At 37.5% G+C, this 10,739-nt stretch overlaps 1 long non-coding RNA gene across 1 annotated transcript in view; it reads right to left on the reverse strand.

Moving 5' to 3' along the window:
- Nucleotides 1–10,195, reverse strand: part of LOC115067275 — a 46,539-nt gene extending 36,344 nt beyond the window's left edge. The window contains exon 1 of the long non-coding RNA XR_003846695.1: nucleotides 9,777–10,195. This is a non-coding gene — a long non-coding RNA (uncharacterized LOC115067275). The remainder of the gene's footprint in view (nucleotides 1–9,776) is intronic.
- Nucleotides 10,196–10,739: the final 544 nt, after the last annotated feature.

Below are 10,739 nucleotides of genomic sequence, written 5' to 3' on the forward strand. Positions count from 1 at the left end.
AATAATTATTCTTAAGAATTACTATTAAGGGCTAAGGCTGTAGTCCAGTAGTGGAGCACTTGCCAGCATGACCAGGGCCCTGGGTTCATTCCCTAACACTGAGAAAATACTAATTACTTAAAAATATATATGAATGAGACTTTCACAAAATTTCTCTTTTATTTATTCCTTTTTTTACCTGACAGAGTCTTCCTATATAATCTAGACTGACCTTGAACTTGAGATCTTCTTCCTGCCTCAGTCTCACAAGTGTTGGATTGCAAGCATATAGCATCATGCTCAGAGCTGTTTCTGTTTTTATTTATGTGTTTTTAACTTCTCTTTATTTTATACATTGAAGTGTTTTGCCCGCATATGTGTAGGTGCACCCATGTTATGTAATGCCTCCAGAAGCCAGAAGAGGGCATCAGATCCCTTGGAACTAGAATTATGAATGGTTGTTAGCTGCCATGTGGGTGCTGGGACCTAAAACTAGGTCCTCTGCAACAGTAGCCAGTGCTTTTAACCACTGAACCATGTCTTCAGCCCTCTGTTTCTCTTTTAAATGGAAGAAACATAAGTCCACATATATCTTCTTTTTAAAGCTATATAGACTAGCATTAACATGGAAAATGTCTAATACACATTTGCTCAATTAGCTACAATGGAACAAAATTACTAGGTAAGATATAGTGAACACTGTATAACTTTAAGAAAACATCAGGGTTATACATATGCTATGTAAGCTCTCTGCCACTGAACTGTATCTCCAGCTTTAGTCATTAGATTTATTGTGTATACTAAATTTATAAATATTTTATTTATAGCAATAAATATATGGCATGTGTTCTAGTTTCATTTATGTTGCTGTGATAAAATATCCTGAAAAAAATCAATTTAGGGGAAAAAGGGTCTATTTGGCTCACAATTCCATGTCACAGTCCATCACAGTGGAGAAGTCAAGGCGGGAACTTCAAATAGCTAAGTCATATCATGTCCACAGTCAAGAACTGAGAGCAAGTGATGCATGCATGTTCCCTTGCTTGCTTGCTTAGCTCAGTGTCTCCACTTACATGGTGTAGAACCCCCTGCTTAGGGAATGGGGCCATTCACATTGGGCTGGGTCTTCTCACATCAATTAACCTAAGACAATCCCCCCAAAACATGCCCACAGGCCAACCCAATGTAGACAATCCCTCAGTGAGACTCTCTTCCTAGGTGGTTCTGAGTTGTATCAAGTTAACAGTTAAGGCCATCACAGCGTACATACTAAAATAGCATGGTATTTCTTTTCACAGAATTTGTATAAACTTTTAAAGTACCGTTTTTTTCATGTTGTATTGTCAAAAAATATAGTGCTAGCATGTTAATAAGTTTGGTTTTGTGTGTAACTTTGTGTATTGAGTTATACAGTTCACCAGCACTCAACAGTCTACTTAAAGTCTGATCCCTTTATTTTTATTTTTTTAAAACTTCATGCTTAAGAGTAACTTTGTTCTTTTTTTTTATTTATTATTTTTATGTGTATGTGCGTATTGCCTGCATGTAAGTAAGTGTACCCATGTCGTGCAATGCCCACGGAGGTCAGAAGAGGCTGTCAGATCCCCTGGGACTGGAGTTATAGACAGTTGTTAGCTGCCATGTGGGTGCTGGGATTCGAATCTGGGGGTCTGCAAGAACAACCAGTGTTCTTAACTGCTGAGCCATCTCTCCAGCCCCCAAGAGTAACTTTGTTCTTAATACAGAAGTTATAATAAAATATTACACTATTATGTTTCACTATTTTTAAAAAACAGATAAAAGAAGAGGATATATTATTGTGAACGACTAGGAAATATGACTGAGGATACTGAGCTTGGACCTGAGAACTCCTCGAACTTGTCCTTCTATATATGAAATTCACAGTTCAACTACATGTGAAGCATTTCAAACATGCTTTGGGAATTTAAAATGTTCAACATGGGTACACATAACTTTAGTGCTGAGTTTTAGAAACGCAGTTAGTAATAAGCATCGTGCCTCCATATTTAGTTTTACATTGTTCTTCCACTTTCTATTTATACATCTTTTCTATCTCTAGAAAACTGCAAGTGAAAGAGTGCAAAAATGACATTGAATTAGCTGAGATTTTTTATTCAGAAAAAAACTTATCCTACATAATCCTTCTCTTGGTTATATGATTGTGACTATGATATTTTACCCAGCTTAATTCTCTTCAGACCCCTACCTTTCCAAGCACATTAAGCAAAAACATTTTTGTTAGTTCATAGTCCAGGTTTCTGAAGCACAGAAATGTTCTGGAAAACTAGCTAGATGCTCCTACCCTCACTCCACTCATACTTTTCCTTCTTGCTACAAGGTGGTTGGACCTCACCTTTGCAAAACAATGATGGTAAGGAGCTAGAAAGAACTAGGAACATCTTGAAAGCCATGGTAAAACAGCTCTCTTCCTCTGACCCCCTTTCTTTAGGACTAGCTCCAGATAGTTTTTAGCTTTCTCATATAAAGAGCCCATGCCAGGGATAAGAGCAAATGACAGTTGGGGACAAGTACAAAAGAAAAATTACCCATGCTACATCAAATGTACGTAGTTTTAGCCTCCCTTACAGAAAGTAAAGTGTCAAGGACAACTGAAATCAAGAAGCAGATATACTTTTGACAAGTATATTGGTCTCTATTAGGAATCGATCTGTTCACAAGTGCACCCATCAAATCCCACTTAAGGTCAGTGCTTTTCAGAACTGGAAGGGATCTTGGCAACTCCAGCTGGAGGCAGAAATTAGAGGTCAAAATATCACTGTACTAATGCTGCTTGTGGCGTGAGAGTTAGGGCTGAGGACCAATTAAAATTGCTAACACTTTCAGTCATAGTCTGGCTTTCCACACCCCTAACCCCGCCTCCAAATCAGTCCCTGGAACAGAACTTGAAATGGAATCAGTTTGGTCCAGGACTGAAAGCTCACATGTTCATAGTCATTTTCAAATATAAGCTCCACCCAATTATGATCCATGGATTGGTGGCCAAGGAGGCCAAAGTGCTCTGGGTAAGGCCCTCTGTGTGGAAACAGAAAGAGAAGCACATCACCTCCCAGCATTCCTGAGAGGCACTGCTACAAGAATTCTGGTGAATAAAATCTTCTGTTTCATTTCAAAATAAATTGAGAGCAGTTTAATACCATAAATTATTACTATAGACCTTTAGTCTATTCTGGACAATATATAAAGGACTTTTACCATTCTCTCAGAAATATATTAATAGGACTTGAGAGATGGTTCAGCGGTTAAGAACACTGGTTGTTCTTGCAAAAGACCTGGGTTTGAATCCTAGCACCCACACAGCAGCTAACAACTGTCCAAAACTCCAGTCCCAGGGGATCCGACAGCCTCTTCTGACCTCTGTGGGCATTGCACGACATAGGTGCACTTACCTACATGCAGGCAATACAGGCATATACATAAAATAAAAATAAGTAAAAATTTATTTTTTATGTGTATGAGTGTTTGCCTGCATGTATAAACATTGTAAGAATGGTTTCCTCTCTCTAAGTGTTATCACAACAATTTGTCTCACGTGTCAGAGTGTATGTAATTTTTTAACAAAAACCTTACTTTGAAGGAAAGAATTCTGAAAAAAAGGAATTGCTGTATGTGAAAGAACTTTAAGACAAAAATGAGAATGTATTTTGCATGTAAGTCAAGTCTAAATTATAGTATTTTAAAGTCAAAATTAAATCTCAGGAAATGACAGTATACTAGATTAATAAAGCTAACAGATACCTTAGGAAAGCCGTCTGTCAGAAAACAGTCAAACCATCAAGGGCAACAATGAATCCATGAGAGACATTCAATGTCCTTGTTGAATGATTCCAAAGAGTAACTATATAAAATCTGAACTTTTATTGTCAAACATTAAGGTATTTAATTCACTCAGGAATCATCACTTCAATAAAATGTGTGTGATAACCAGGCTGCAAGCTTATACCTTGCAGTCTGTAATAGAAGTGATATTTCTGATAGGACTGTACTAAAATTAAATTGCCAAGATGCTGAAAGCAATCCAAGTTGCTCCAAGTATAAAACAGAATATTTTATTTATGGCTCCTTTAAACTTAATTCATTCCTTGGAAATATTTTTCACTTAAATGAAAATTTTCATCTATAGTATTCATTGCTTAGACTATAGTGAGAATCCACTTTATAACACCTATAATCTACTCAGTGAAAAATTTGAAGTAATTGAAAAATAAGCAGTGTATCTAAAGCCCTGGGGTGGCAAGATGGCTCAGTAGGTAAACCATCAGGCTCCTGCCACCAAGCCTGATGACTTGAGTTTGATCTCTGGAAGCCACATGGTGGAAGAAGAGAACGACTCCCACATGTCGTCCTCTCACTACATGTCCTGCCATATAGGTACCCATTCACACATGCACACAAAATAAAAGAATAAAATGTAATAAAAAATATTAAAAGATTTAGGGTACTGTAAACACAAAAGTCATTTTAGCCTTCGCTGGGCATCTCAGTTACAGGTTTTGCATTGCTCTGATCTGTCCTCTTCTGGATGATCTATCATCAACGTCCATAAGTTAAAATACTGTATGTTAATTTTATTCAAGTATGTGTTCCATCTATCACTTCTCTCCTGCTGCGTTAACCTGTTTCTCCCTGTTGGAAGATAACCTCTGAGAAGTTTGCAGTTTCATAGAAAGATACAGACACGTAAATAAATGTTACAAATAACATAAAAACATAAGTGTCATAAATCTTAACATCAGTCCACACAGGGCTCTGGGAGTCACAGGAGAGAGGGAGGAGCTTCATGGAATAACCAGCATTGCAGTAGATGTCTAGAAGAGGATGCAGCAGGAAAGGAGGAAGTCTGGTGATAGAAGAGTAGTAGTTAAGGTTCTGAATTGTGAAAGAACCTGAAAAATAATCTCTTAAAATGTGGGTCCTAGAGTACAAAGTAAGAATTGACCAGAAACCAGGCTGGGCCTGATGTGTGACTCTTGGGAATCTGACTTTATCTCGTGTTTCTTATTCTTAGTGTGCAGCAACAGAGAACCAATACCAGGGTGTTTTTAAGAAAGCTTTTAGATCTTAATTTCAACTGCTTTCTAAAGAGCATGAATGACAGTTGTTTTACTTGGCCCCTGAAGAGATCTGTCGGTAGAAGTTTGTAAACTGAATGCTAGAAAAGCAAAACTGCTGTTTTGCTTTCCAAAGGAAGAAGGAATTTCCTAGGATAACTAAAGAGAAAGCCGGCAGGAATGAGAAAAGTCAGCAGAATGGCCAAATACTTCCTACTTCCTTCACAAAGAACTGACTCAAAAATATTTTCAGTGGTTGATTTTTTGTTTCCCTTTGGTGGAAGCTGCCTCACTTCAAAATCAGTCTTTAAGATAGTAGAACAATTCCTAAGGGCAAGGAAGACTGAAGAGGTACCATAGACTCAAAGCTGGCTCCCTGCGGTCTTTGCCTCCTGGTACTCACATCTCCAGGACTCAGACCTCTTCAAGTATAGTCAGGCCGTATACCTTATTTATAACTAATAAAACACAGCAAAAGTGGTAATGATAGGGTGCTAACCCCATGATTACATTTTTCTGTTTGCCAGTAGATTCATTTTGTGAGTCTATGGTAAGTCTACATGGCAATAGACTGCAGGTGTCCTCTAGGAACTATAGATGGTCTTTAGGTGCTAAGAATTGCCCCCAGTCAATAACCAGAAACTAGAGCTCTTTCCCCACAATCATATGCAATAAATTTTGCCAACATAAAATAAAAATAATAAATAAAGTATTAAAAAAAAAAAAGAACACAGCCCAGGGACAGGAGAGATGCTGAGGAAATGGCTTAGTGGTTAAAAGCACTGGCTGCTCTCGCAGAGGACCCAGGTTCGGTTCCCAGCATCCATATGGTAGCTAACAATTGTCTGAAACTCCAATTCCAGGGAATCTGACATCCTCTTCTGGCCTCCACAGGCATTACATGTCACAAGTGCAATTACTTACATGTAGGCAAAACACTCATACACATGAAATTAAAAAGAAAGAAAGAAAGAAAGAAAGAAAGAAAGAAAGAAAGAAAGAAAGAAAGAAAGAACACAGCCCCATCAACACTTAGGTTTAGTCCTATGAGACTCTTAGCAGGGAACCCAGCTACATTGTACCTGGACTCCTTATCCGTAGAAATTGAAGCAAAAAAAAAAAAAAAAAACAACTTCTAATTTTATGATTTCTTGTACAGCAATAGGAAATCAACACAAGTATAACTCACCCCCCCCATATTTCCTCATCCCCTAAGTTTACAAGTATCTCTTAATCTGTTCTCACATATTACTTCTGGGTTACATAAATTTTAAGGGAAAAAAATCACATTCAAAGCAGCTTGAGGTCCTACACACACCTGCAATCCCAGCATTAGGGAGGCAGAGGCAGGAAGATTGCTACAAATTAAAGGCCAGCCTAGTCTAAATAATGACTTATAGGACAGCCAGGGCTACATAATAAGACTGTCATAAAACAAACAAATGAACAAACAAACAGCAGCAATACCAATAAGACAACTTGGGAGAATGGTTTTGGGGGTGTGAGATTATAGGCAGAAGGCTAGCAAGGGCCTACGCTAAGGAAACCATACTGCCATTTACCAAGCTAAGAAACACAGGTTTCAAGAGAAATATGTTGAGCTCATTTGAGATATGGTTAAGTTCCAAGTATCTGTAGGTCCCTTCAGGTGAAGTGATCTAGTAAACTTTAGTACTGACTTGAGAGATGTGAGTGGATTTAGCAAAATTCACATTTTCCTGGTCAAAATACTTTACAACCTGACAGTCACCTACACTTTCAGTAATCAAGTCATCGTGTGTGTGTGTGTGTGTGTGTGTGTGTGTGTGTGTGTGTGTGTTCTATCATTCACGGAGCTAATGCTCCCCAAACAAGAATTACATATTCACATTTGTGAGTTTTTGCTCAGGTGGCTCCCTTTAAATAAAATGCATTTCCCCTTCATACTTACTTAATGAAAATCCTACTCACATTTAAAATGTGAACAGTGGGAGGGGGCTGGAGAGATGGCTCAGCGGTTAAGAATGCTGGTTGTTCTTGCAGAAGACTAGGTTTCAAATCCCAGCACCCACAAGGCACCTAACAACTGTCCATAACTCCAGTTCCAGGGGCTCCAACAGCCTCTTCTGTCCTCCACCAACATTGCATGACACAGGTGCACTTACCTACATGCAGGCAATACGCTCATACACATAAAAATAATAAATAAAATATTTTAAAAAGAGAAATTATTTTTAAAAATGTGAACAAGGTTCTTTGTTCCCAGATACATCTCAAAAACCAAGAACAGCATCTGATACATAGTAAGCACTTTTTAAATGCTTCTTGATTGAATGGATAAATGTCATGCATAGTCATACCTTAACTCTCTTCCCAGTCAGAATAAATACTAATGTAGTCTATATCAGGTGCTTACTAAATGCTTGCTGATAAGCAGTACAACTAAGAACTTCTAATTCTGAACAAATGAGGAAAAGAAAATGTAGCTTGAATAGGAAAAGTAAGACATGAAGTTTAGTTCTAAGATCACTGGACATATACTCACTAAACACCTAGTATATGCATTATGTAATTGCTTACCCCAAGCCATTCCCCACTGCCTTTTTTATGTTACAGAAGTTGAAGTAGATGCTCATTTTCCAATCTTTCTTTGTAGCTAGGGGTGGTCTTGTAACACCTTTCTGCAAGAGGAAATCTACTAAGTGGGTGACTTGAGAAACATAACATCTTTCCTGACCAGGTTCCAAGGGATGGATCCACACCCAAGAACATTTGGGAAACACGAAGTGAACTCCATAGGCCTTTAAAATAGGAAAATAATAATAGAGGACATGGAGTGGGGGAGTGTGGTAAGGTAGGAGTAGATATGGGAGAGAGGTCTGAATGTAACCAAAATATAGTGTATGAAATTCTCAAAGAAGCAATAAAAATATTTTGAAGAGCCCTATTAATCTGTTATTCCATTACTTGTAGCTAAAATAGTCCCAAAATAATTTTAAAAAAGGTTTCTAAAAACCTAGTTGACAATATAATCTGATAAATACTACTACTTACAAATTTACTTAGAAAATCATATTGATTTTAAACTGCATTTTTGAAAATATCTGTGTCTTGATATGCGCATCACGAGTTACAGCTTAGCTTGAGACTATGCTGACAGTCTTCACCACTCCTTCTGTTAAACCTCAACTTGCGGAGAATTGTGCCAAAAATGAGGAAATGGAGGTTTCAAAAGAGCATGTTTGTCAACTCTTATTTCAGAGATAAGCCTAGTAAAATGCAAATTAAATGAGTAAAATACAGAAAAAACATAAATTAGGATCAGTAAAATTTCCAAATGTATTCACCCACAAGTTCCAAAGAAATTGTATTCCAACAATGTGTTTTTTTTTTTTAAAGGAAAGCAGGAATTTTTTATTTGTGGACTTTGCAAAAGACTAGATTAGTCATAGTAAAATGATTACACAATTCAGTGCTTGCTTAAAAACAGACACCTCGACACCACTCACAGTGTTATTTCTCAAAGTTGTTTAAAAAGTATGAGTGCTTTTCTCTGTTACTCCTGCTGAATGTGCACAGCCTGAGTAGTGTTGTAAGTTACCTTCATAAATAGATAACATTCCCAATTATCAGTTCCTGGAATGTTTGGATCAAAGGAGAAATTTTCAATTAGAAACCAACAGTGTAATAAAGAATAATCCTGAGTTTTCAATAGATAAAAGAAAATGTTTATTAAAACTATTTCTAGGGGCTGGAGAGATGGCTCAGTGGTTAAGAGCACTGACTGCTCTTTCAGAGGACCCAGGTTCAATTCCCAGCACCTATATGGCGGCTACGGACCATCCTTAACTCCAGTTCCAGGGAAATCCTATGCCCTCTTCTGACCTCCGCGGCATTACACGACATGGGTGCATTCATATACATGCAGGCAATACTCTCACACACATTAAATAAATAAATAAATAAATAAATAAATAAATAAATAAATAATAGAGACAGAAACAGCAGAATTCTCTCATTTTTTTTCTTCACAGGTACTATTTAGTAAGGAAATGTTTGTTAAGACTAAGAATATAATCAAAACTTCTTGGACTTAGAGAATCCCTGTCCTTTAAGAAGCTTTCATTAAGGAGCTGCAGAATAGTATTCAGGCACATACAGATAAATACAGGCAGAAGCCTTCTAATCTATATTTGAACAGCTTTGTTACAGTTGAATCTATCAGGAAATACTGGTGGTAGGGAATCCCAGGGGATGGTTTTGTCTGTTTATTGAGGAGCTCCTTCTAAATCCCATGCCACTGGAATGGTATTAGTCATTCCCATGTGAGACAAATATATAAAATTTAGCATAAATAATAATTGCAAGCACTAACAAAGTGTCAGACTAAAACAAAAGAAATGACAGAGCAGGATCATTCTGTCTGATTTGGTGCTGGAGGCTGAACACAAGGCCTCTTGGGCTATACAAGTTCTTGTGAAGCAAAGTATAATTTTCTTCAAAAATAAAGAGTTCACGTCCTTTCTCTTAGTATTATGATCTTTTCACTTACACATAATATTTCAGACATTTGGGTATAGACTGACCAACTTTTACAGGAATTCCTGCCAAAATAAAAAAATATTAAGAAGGGTCATTATCATTGAAATAGAAAATTAGCAATATTTATATTAAAATAATTAGAACTGGGGCATTCAAAGACTGTGAGACAAAAAAATGTATACTTACCTCAGCCTTGTAAATGGATAGTTCTTCATTCACAGTAATTCCCCCAAACAGTTCAGACGTCTATCACCAGGTGATTGATAAACTGGGATTCTACAGTCATATTCTCCTAAAAGATGTGTCCATTTGGAACCTATGAATGTGACCTTTGGAAAAAAGGTGTTTGTAGATACAATTAAGAATCTTGAGATGATATTATTGACTAAGGCAGACACTAAGTCCAGCAACACTGTCCAATGACAAAGATGCAGGAAGTAGGTCTATAAGACACCGGCAGAAGCTGGAATTATACTGTCACGGACAAGGAACACTTGGTGCAGCAGAGGCTGGAAGAAACAAGGAGAGAGCCCTGGGGAGAACTGCTAAAGCGATGTCGCCAAATAAAGGAAACGGGCCTCATGCTCATTTTGGAAAGACTGATCATCAAGTGTAGAGGTGAGCACATCCCTAGACTTGTGCACTTTGACATCATGCTTCTTCATATATCACATGTTAAAAAAACGGCAAATCCCCTAAGTGTAGGATTAAGCAATATATGAGATTATTATGAACAAAGTTCACTCTGTATCAGAAGAATGAGTCAGAGTGACTGAGCAATTTTGTGGAATGCGACCCTGTGGCCTGCAGGTTGTTCACGACCAAAAGTAAACTTTTCTCAATATAATCTCATACATGGAGATGTTCTCATTTGCCAAACTTAAACACGTGAGTTTGAGGACTATGGCAAAATGAACATGTTCTGGAATGTGCCCACTTCTACATATGATGAGCAGTCTGACTTTCAAAAATGAAGATGCATGACTTTCTCTAATGAAAGCCCCTTGCTTACTTTGTTTGGTGAGAGACATTGCTTGGGGAGTTATCCCTAGTGCTCCCCTTACTTGTACAACAAGCAATAAATCTCTCTGCACTCTTTTATATCCTAATTGTGTGTATTTGCTCTATGTTCACCAAGAGGTGAATGCA

Source organism: Nannospalax galili, unplaced genomic scaffold (genome assembly GCF_000622305.1).
Source record: "Nannospalax galili isolate Female #2095 unplaced genomic scaffold, S.galili_v1.0 scaffold805, whole genome shotgun sequence".
NCBI classification, from domain to species: Eukaryota; Metazoa; Chordata; class Mammalia; order Rodentia; family Spalacidae; genus Nannospalax; species Nannospalax galili.